Source organism: Oratosquilla oratoria, chromosome 27 (genome assembly GCF_046742065.1).
Source record: "Oratosquilla oratoria isolate Oo_2021 chromosome 27, ASM4674206v1, whole genome shotgun sequence".
NCBI lineage: Eukaryota > Metazoa > Arthropoda > Malacostraca > Stomatopoda > Squillidae > Oratosquilla > Oratosquilla oratoria.
The window spans coordinates 328,689-338,688 of record NC_134803.1 but is presented as its reverse complement, the minus strand read 5'-3'; the positions used below and the strand labels follow the sequence as shown (position 1 = coordinate 338,688).

Below are 10,000 nucleotides of genomic sequence, written 5' to 3'. Positions count from 1 at the left end.
ATATATATATATATATATAACTACATATATATGTTCCCTTTTGTATATAATTTTTATCCATGCATAAATACTGACTGTACCATACTCAGTCTATGCACTGTACATTGTATCAATAAGTATAAGATGTTAAATAGTAGAATTCTAACTGTTGTGGCAACAGGCCATCATGTCTATATATGAAATATCAGCAATGGCAACAGCCCAGGGTTTTTCATTGGATACGTTCCCAGAATGTTTGAGCAGTCTGGGCGAGGGGAGAAGTTAAAAACCAGAAACCACAACTTTGGTCTCAACGGGCCTCCAAAATAAATGTTACAATTACAACAACGAAAAAATCTTCAAAACGCGCGCCCTACGCGCACACGACAAATACACACACGTGCACACTCACACACACACACACCACACACACACACTTACAACCACACTCACACACACAACATCCCGAACACACACCCAACACATGACACTACACACACCACACACACACACACCACACACACAACACACACCCTGTAAGAGGTTAGTAGATACAGGTAGACAAGGAAGGTAGAAAGAGGGGTAGATAAGGAGGGTTTCATCTGTTAATGGATCGGCCTGTTTGGTGAACAACAATTCGATGGAGTCCTTAGTATTACCTCATAGAACCAATTGTAAGCCGATATTCAAGAAAGAAATTAAATCTTGAAACATTTCCATACCCCTATACAGAAAATATAGTGAGTTGAGAAATTAGAAACCTTACTGGTGCAATATACAAAATTCCTAAGTCTATAACTTGAATAGCTTATCTCTTTGTAGCATGGAGCCTACCGACTAATATTTAGGAGTGACAACCGTATGTAACAAAGACAAATGGAGAAAGGGTATGTAGAAATTGACAGACTATACTAAACAAAAGTAAAAAAGCATAGAGAGAAAAACGGCCACATAGAGAACGGGCATCAGAGAGGCGGCAGACGGTCACACACACACACACACACACACTCACACACACACACACACACACACACACACACACACACACACTACACACACACACACACACACAAAGCACACACACACAGCCCACACACACACACACACACACACACACACACACACACAACACACACACACACACACACACACAACACCACACACACACACACACACACACACCACAGACACGACACACACACACACACACACACACACACACACACACACACACACACACACACACACGACTCCCTCCGACACACACACACACACACACACACACACACACACACACACACGCACAAACGCACACACACACACAAACACACAAGACACACACACACACACACTCACACAGCTCCCCTCTTTTGCGATAATTGGAAAGTAACAACCCGCCAGTGCACCGATTACCAACTCTACCAACGCTACGAATCCGCTGCCATGAGTTGTGTGTGTGTGCTGTGTGGGTGTGTGTGTGTGTGTGTGTGGTTGTGTGTTGGTGTGTGTGCGTGCAGGGTGGTGCGTGTGTGTGTGTGTGTGTGCTTTTTGTTGTGTGTGTGTGTGTGTGTGTGTGTGTGTTGTGTGTGAGTGTGTGTGTGTGTGTGTGTGTGTGTGTGTGTGGGGTGTGTGTTTGTGTGAGTGTGTGAGGGTGTGTGCGACCATGTGTGTGTGTGTGTTTGTGTGTGTGTGTTGTGTGAGTGTAGTCATTTTGTCGTGCGTGTGTGTGTGTGTGTGTGTGTGTGTGTATGCTATGTGTGTGTGTGTGTGTGTAGTGTGTGTGTGTGTGTGTGTGTGTTTGTGTGATTGTGTGTGTGTGTGTGTGTGTGTGTGTGTGTTGTGTGTGTGTGTGTGTGTGTGTGTGTGTGTTCTGTGTGTGTGTGTGATCAGTGTGTGTGTGTGTGTGTGTCGTTTGTGCATGACGTGCACTGTGTGTGTGTGTGTCGTGGTGTGTGTTAATTTGTCATGACGTAGCAATCATCACTCTTGATAATTTGGAGGATATCGACAAGTGATAAATTGAGAAAAGGTAACTAGAAATACCGGTACAGAAAATTTAATTTTCCCATATAGAAAGAAAGAGATCTCCTTTCCCCAACAAATTTAGAGAATTATAAGTTTAAAGGACACAGTGACGGATGTTGGGCCATGGAACACAGAAAAAGAAATAACGTACGAATTAGGCGTCGGACAGAAGAGAGAGGGTGGGAGGGAAGGGCGTAGGAAAAGGATATGGAGGATGGGAGGATGGAGAAAGGAACGGGAATGGGATGAGTCAACTTATGTTTGCAGATTTACTTCAAGTTTCAGGACTCCTACTTCATGGGGAGGATCCATCTTCTACGAAAGAACGGGGGAGAACATGAAGGAGAAGAAATTGGCACCAATAGTAAGGTTTTTTTTTCGGGCCAGAGTCAGGTTCTAAGCGTCTTCCTCTTACAGGCCTCAGGTGATTTTATTCATTTGAAGAAACACCATTTCTTTTACAGTCAAAATGCAGATTTCATTGATCAATTTTTATAGTTCTTATGATTAATTACACTATCGACTGTATTTGTCTTTAGAAATTTTTACTTTGCAATTGGATATCTCGGGAATTGATTAGGACAAAGATTGAATTTTCTTAGCTGCAGTGGGGAAATACAGATATGAAAAAAGGCTATGATAAAAAAAAAAAAAACGAAAAAAGAAATCCCCCCAAAAGGAAAAAAAATTAATCACCCTGTAGTCCAGAAAATAATCATAAATATATTAAATATACTCTATGTATATATTATATATATATTATTACATATATATAGAATAAATGTATATATGTATATATATGTATATATACATATATATATTTATATATATATATGTATATATGTATATATGTTTATATATATGTATATTATACTATATATATTATATATATAATATATATTATAAACAGGTAATATAATACATAGTTATATATCTATCTATCCTATATAGATATATAGAGAGAAAGATATAGACTATATTTATATGTGTATATATATATATATATAGATACTATAATATGTATTAGAACTATTATAATACTATAGTATATTTTTATTTTATACATATCTGAATACATACAATATTTTATTTAAATATATATATATATATATATGTATTTATTTTATATTTATATATATTCAATATATATATATATATATATATTGCAGTAATGCTCAAGGCACACGGGTAAAATGTTAATATGCAGAAAAAAACACTGGGGAAATAAGCGCTTAGTCCGAACGTTTTCGTCTATTTAAGACATTATCAAGGAGATACGTATTTCCGTGATAATGTCTTAAATAGACGAAAACGTTCGGACTAAGCTTCTTATTTCCCAGTGGTTTTTTCTTGATATATATATATATATATATTTATATATATATATATATATATATATGAATATACCAACACACACACACACATATTATATATACTATATATATATACATATATATATATGTTTATATATATATACATATATATAAATGGTATATATGTGATTTACATATATATTTATATATATATATATATATATTTTTATATATGTATATATATATTTGTATATATATATGTGCTGGTTCATTGTGACAAGTTCTTGAATGTGGAAAAAAAGAAGTCACGGCTCTAGTTCTGCTGAAGAAGACCCGGTCAGGTATAAACTCAGAAAACTCGGGAATAGACACGGGACTTCTTTTTCCACCTTAATCTTATATATAGTAGATTTATATATATATATTATATTTATATATATATATATTAATATATATACATATAGTATATATATATTTATATATATATATATATATGTGTGTGTGTGTTTTCGATTGGGTGTCGTGTGTGTGTGTGGTGTGTATGTGTGTGTGTGTGTGTGTGTGTGTGTGTGTGTGGTTTTGTGTGTGTGTGTGTGTTTATATATATACACACACTCACAGAGAGAGAGTGAGAGAGAGAGTGCGAGAGAGAGAGAGATGTGAGAGAGAGAGAGAGAGAGAGAGAGAGAGAGAGAGAGAGATGAGAGAGAGAGAGAGAGAGAGAGATTGAGAGAGAGAGAGAGTGAGAGAGTGAGAGATGGAGAGAGAGAGAGAGAGAGAGAGAGAGAGAGAGTGAGAGAGAGAGTTGAGAGAGAGAGAGCGAGAGAGAGAGAGAGAGAGAGAGAGAGAGAGAGAGAGAGAGAGAGAGAGAGATAGAGACCGAGAGAGAGAGAGATGAGAGAGAGTGAGAGATGAGACGAGAGAGAGAGAGAGAGAGAGAGAGAGAGAGAGAGAGAGAGAGAGAGAGAGAGAGAGAGAGAGAGAGAGAGAGAGAGAGAGAGAGAGAGAGAGAGGGAGGGAGGTAAACAAAATGAATAAGAATAGTTCGGTATATAACTATTCCTAGAAAAAAGGGCGGGGTTACAAACATCAGTGACGTATGAATGACCCATCGGCTAGAAAAGGGAACAGCAAATAGAATGAAATAATCAGAGATGATGAACGGCAAGTATGCTTTCTCGGGGCCGCCTCGTCGTTTCGAAAAAAGAAAGTAAGGAAGAAAAAAAAAAATGAGGTCATAAGGACGAAGAGTAATAAAACATTCGAAATAGAAAAATTCTTACAAAGGATTAATCAAAGTGTATTTTGCAGCGCCACTTTCCACAACAATTGCATAGGCACTCAAAAATGACGGAGAAGATTTAAAAAGTTATGTATTTTAAGGATTCCTCCCCCCCGAAGGATGGGGGGGGGGGGGTATTAGCCCAAATAGTCCTCTGATCCTGAAGTGGGTTCATTTTGGTTTGATTTGGGTTTTTTACTGAGACAAAACAACAGATGAATTTATTACGTATCTGAGAGTGCGCCATAGCGCCTTTCACACCTTCCTCACTTCGCCTCAACTAAAATTAAGTCATAATTTTCTGTATAGCCAAGGGTCATAGACAGCTTTCCTCCACTTAGGATAAGCTTTAAATCTGGTAAAAAGGGACAATTAAAAAGCTCTACAAACCTATCTGGATTAACGTGGACTAATAAGATATATCGTTCTCTTGGTAGTTAAAAAAAAATAAAAAAGAAAAAAATATTGTGTTAAATAATGGCTTCGTAGGAGAATGAGACCCATTAGTTGTGACCAACGCCAAGTCACGTGAAGGGGAATCCGAGAGCATGAGGGAAAGGAAGAGCAGAAAGGATGGGGAGAAAAAGGGGAGTGAAAACGGGAGAGGTTTTCCGATAGCAGAGAAAAGAATAGTGGCAAATGAGATGAGGGGGGGGGGGGTGGGGGGGGGGGGGGGGGGTGGGGGGGGGGGGGGGGGGGGGGGGGGGGGGGTGGGGGGGGGGGGGGTGGGGGGGGGGTGGCGGGGGGGGGGGGGGGGGGGGGGGGGCGGGGGGGGGGAGGGGGGGTCGGGGGGGGGCGGGGGGGCGAGGGGGAGGGGGGGGGGGGGGGGGGGGGGGCCGGGGGGGCGGGGGGGGGTGGGGGGGGGGGGGGGGGGGGGGGGGGGGGGGGGGGGGGGGGGGGGGGGGGGGGTTTGGGGGGGGGGGGGGTGGGGGGGGGGGGGGGGGGGTGGGGGGGGGGGGGGGGGGGGGGGGGGGGGGGGGGGGGGGGGGGCATTGTCGGGAGGATTGGTGGAAGGAATGAGATGAGAAAGAGGGGGAGTGAGAAAGTGGAGGCGGAAAAACGAAGAGGAGGAGAAGGAGAAAGGTGGAGTAAGAAGGAAAAGGAAGACGAGTAGTAGGAGGAGTAAGAGGATTGTAGGAGGAGGAGGAAGAAGAGAAAGAAGAGGAGAAGGAAAAGGTGAAGTAAGGTGGACGACGACGAGGGGGAGGAGGAGGAGGAGGAAGAGGAAGTGGAGGAGAAGGAAGAGAAGAAAAAGACGGAAGAGATGTTGAGTACAGTGTATAAGGCAGACGACGAAGGTGTAGGAAGAAGGCGTCTAAGGGTAAGGAGAAGTAGGAAGTAGAGGAGGAGAAGGTGAAGTAAGGAGGAGAAGGGGTGATAGGGAATTAAGAGGCAGGCAAGGTAAAAGAGGAGAAGAAAATTGGGCTGAAAAGGTGAATGAAGACGAGGAAGAAGGAGGAGGAAGAGAGGGGATAAGGAGGAGGAGTAGAAAGAAGAAAAGGATATTAGGTTTTTTGTTGGCATCTGTGCTTATACCCCTGGGGATAGTATTGAGTCAAAAGATGTGAAGTCACAGATAATTTCAAAGAGGCAAAAAAAATTGTAGTAGGTGCTGCAGTGACAGGGATTCAACATTTTGAATTTTGATTCATTATTTCATCTATCTTACCCGTTCTTGGGGTGGGTATTTCTATGCATGGTTAGTGATGTGAGTTATTAAAGCTGTTTAGTACCATGCAGCTGATACTTTAGGGTTCTATATGGGGCGCCCCTATGGACCATAGCCACTCATTCCATTCATATCTGTGGATAGAGGAAATCTCTAGTGATAGAGAAATGATGATACCTTATTATTACTGCGACTATCCCTCCATTATGCTAATACTCCACACTTTTAATACTGTTCTGTACAACTCACTTCTCTGAATGTTCATTTCCTTTTTTCGGCGAACCCTGTGTTGGGGTGAGAAGTAAGACTGCAACCGAGTGTTCCCACCTGAGTCTTAAAAGGTGACAAAAATGGGACGGGAGATAGGGCCAGGTTTTTCTATTCTCTGTAGCCCCAATAGGGGAAATTCATAAAAAAAGTAAAGGCTTAAGAGAGTGTGGGAGGAGTTTTCCCAACCAGAACCCTAAGGTTTGGGTCTTTTAATTATACGTGGATGTTGGTGCAGATGAAAGTGAAAAGAAAGAGATAGGCAATAAGTTTGTGAGAAGAAATATGGCTGTGGTGGCAACTGAGTGAAACTAAGTTAGAAAGAGAAAGGCGAGTTTGACGTTGAGAAGTGTAGTTAGGTGGGGGTTCTTGGTCGTGTCATGAGTGAAGAGAGGCACGACGAAAGAAGAAAAGAGCGTTGCCTTTACTAGTAAGTAAAGAAATAGGTAAAACGTGTGGTGGAGTGGAAGGAGGTTTCTTAAAGGTTAATGTGGATGAAGGTGAAACTATGAAGGGGAGATGTGGGTTTTTGAAAGTGAATATGGGGCTTGGTAGTGAGAAGAGTGTAGAGGAAAACGGAAGGGTTTTTGGATACATTTGAAATGTAGTGCATATATGGTTTAAGGAGAAATGTCATTTGTAGTAATAGTTTGAGGTGCTAAGCGCTAAGAAAAAAGGCAGTGTTGAATGAGAAAAAATGGGAGGAGAAAATAAGGAAAAATGATATGAAAGTAGTTACTATAATGATGAGAGCAGGTAAGGCACCTGGTCTTGGATGGTGTCATGTGAAGTGTCTAAAAAAAAGAAAGTACAGTGATAGTTAGACTGGCTGGTGAGGTTATCTAATGCTTACCTAAAAGACGGTAGAGTGCCTGAGGACTGGTGGAGTGTCATTGTATAGTTCCACTTTACAAGGGAAAAGGGGGACAAGTATTGAGTGTAGTAGTTTCAGGAGAGGGACCAGTTTTCTTGAGTGTATTTGGGAAAGAAGACTTATGGGATATTTTGAATGAGAGGATCTGAAGAGGAACAGAGGGAGTAATTGGTGAGGAAACAGTGCTGTGGGTTTAGGACAGGTAGGGGTTGCGTGGATCAGGAATTTTTGGTAAGGCAGATATTAGTGAGAAAGCTTTAGGCAAAGGTAAGGATTTTTTTTTGGGGCCTTTATGGATTTGGAAAAGGCTTATGACAGGGTTGACATGGCGGAGGGTACTGTGGGAGGGTATTGCAGATATATGGGATAGGAGGAAAGCTGCTAAGAGCATTCAAGAGTTTTTACGAGAGTAGTAGAGCCTTCTGTTAGAATTAGAATATGGAGAGAGTGAGTGTTTTGAGATATAGGTGGGACCTCGCCAGGGGATGCGTTATGTCGCCCTGGATATTCAATTTTATACATGGGTGGGATGGTGCGAGAACGAGTAAACGCAAGGGTAATTGAGTTGGGGATTGGAGATGGTTAAAGAAAATGGGAGGAAAAATGGAACTATACGCCAGTTATTTGTTTTACTGACGGCACTGCGTTTGTAGCAGTATCAGAGGAGATAATTAAGGAAATGTTAGTAAACGGTATTAGGAATGGTGTGCGGAAGAAGAAAGTTGAAGACCAAATATGGGTAAATGTAAGGTGATTCAGATGTTGAAGAGGAGAAGTGTGGCAGCAAATGGAACTGAATGTTAAGGGAGGAAAGACTGGTTAAAGTAGATAGTTTTAGATATCTGGGTGCGAATATGGTTGGGAAACGGGAGGAAGGAGTGGATGGTAGACGTAGAATGTAGTATATGAGAGAGGCAAGTAAGTACCTTGGGGAATTAAAAGTGTAACGAGAAACAGGACATTTGGAATTGGATGCTAGAAGATTGTATGGAAGAAGTGATCGTGCCTACTAGCACTGTATGGGGCAGAAACATGGAACGTAAAAGACGCAAGGAGAGGAGAAGTTTCAATGTTTTTTAAGATGGAAATGCCTGAGAAGTAATGGTAGGGGTTACTGGGCTGGATAATGTGAGGAAACGAGAAGGTCAGTAATAGAGAGCGAGGGTGGAACGGGAGTTGAGCTGCATGGTTGATGAGAAAGTATTGGGATGATTTGGACACATGAAAAAATTAGTGAAGAAAGATTAGTAAATGAGGTGTGGATGGAAGGAGAGAGGTGGAAGGAATAGGTTGCGGGGGTGGAAGGATGTGTTGAAGTGAACATAAAGGGGGGGGCGCGAGCCCGACCAACACGGATTGAGATGGATGGAACGGAGGGTGGTGTAAGTAAATGGGTCTTTATACATTGAGGTTGTATAAAGTAAAGGTACATTGGGAAAGAAGAGGGGAATACGGAAAGATAAAAAAAGAGGGGAAAGAAGGGAAAGGAGGGGGGGAACATGGGGAGGGGAATGGGGGAGGAGGGAGGGGGGGGAAAAGGAAATGAGGCGGAATGTCTGTTTTGAGGGGAAGGGAAAAGAGGAAAGGGATGGAAGGGGAAGAAGAAGAAAGAGAGAAGATGTGGAAGAATATGAATTTGTAGAGAAGTTTGTAATGATTGAATTAGAAGATGGGATTGAAAGATGATTTTTTATATAGATTGATGGTAAGAAGGGGAGAAAGAGGGAAGGGAAGATGAAGGAGGGGAAGAGGGAAAGATGTGGAATTATGATGTGGATGAATGAATAATATGAAAATTGGAAGGGGAAGTGGGATATGATTATTGATTTTTGATTTGATATTTTCGAATGTTAGAAAGAATAGATGGTGTTTTTTTGTGTTAGTATGGATGATTGTTGAGATGAATTGGGAAGGGATTGCTGGTGTTAGGTAGTGAGCGGTGGGTGGGGGTGGGGGAGTGGGATGGGGGGGGGGGTGCGAGGGAGCAAGGGGAATAGCGTGCAGGGAGTAAGAGTGGGTGGAGGGCGGGAATTAGTGGGTGGGGGTTGGGGATGAGGGGAGGGTGAGTAAGGGAGTATGAAATATGTTGATTTGATAGTATAATAAGATGGTGGGAAAAGGGAAATGAAGAGGTAAGATGGAGATGGAATGGGATAGAGAGGGGATTTGAAATGAGGGGCGGGAGGTATGTAGTACAAAGAAGTGAGTGGAAGAGTAATAGTTATGGTTGTGGAATATATGAAATGTTAAGGGAAGTTAAGTATATAGTAGTGTAAGTACGTAAAGTAAGTAGTAGGTTGGAGGGGAGTTGAGGTTGTAGAGGGAAGTATGATTAGGGAGTAGGGGAGTAAGTAGTTAAGTGTGGGAACGTAGTTTAAGGTACCGAGTAGTTTGGGAAGTTGGAAACAGAGTTTAAGTTAGGTAGTAAGAGTGAAGTGAGTATAGGGGGATGTAGTAGGAGTTCTAGTTGAAGGGGAGAGTAGTAGAGAAGGAGTAGTATGAGTTAGTAGTAGGTATTATGATGAGGGAGTAGTAGTTGAGGGAGAAAGTGAGGGAAAGATAGTTTTTAGTTATGGAGTAGTGTGTAGGGG

General features: G+C 41.9%; 1 protein-coding gene across 1 annotated transcript in view; it reads right to left on the bottom strand.

The window, feature by feature from the left end:
- Nucleotides 1-10,000, bottom strand: part of LOC143040108 (ATP-dependent RNA helicase DDX54) — a 145,306-nt gene that overhangs the window by 267 nt on the left and 135,039 nt on the right. The gene's annotated exons all lie outside the window — the stretch shown is intronic.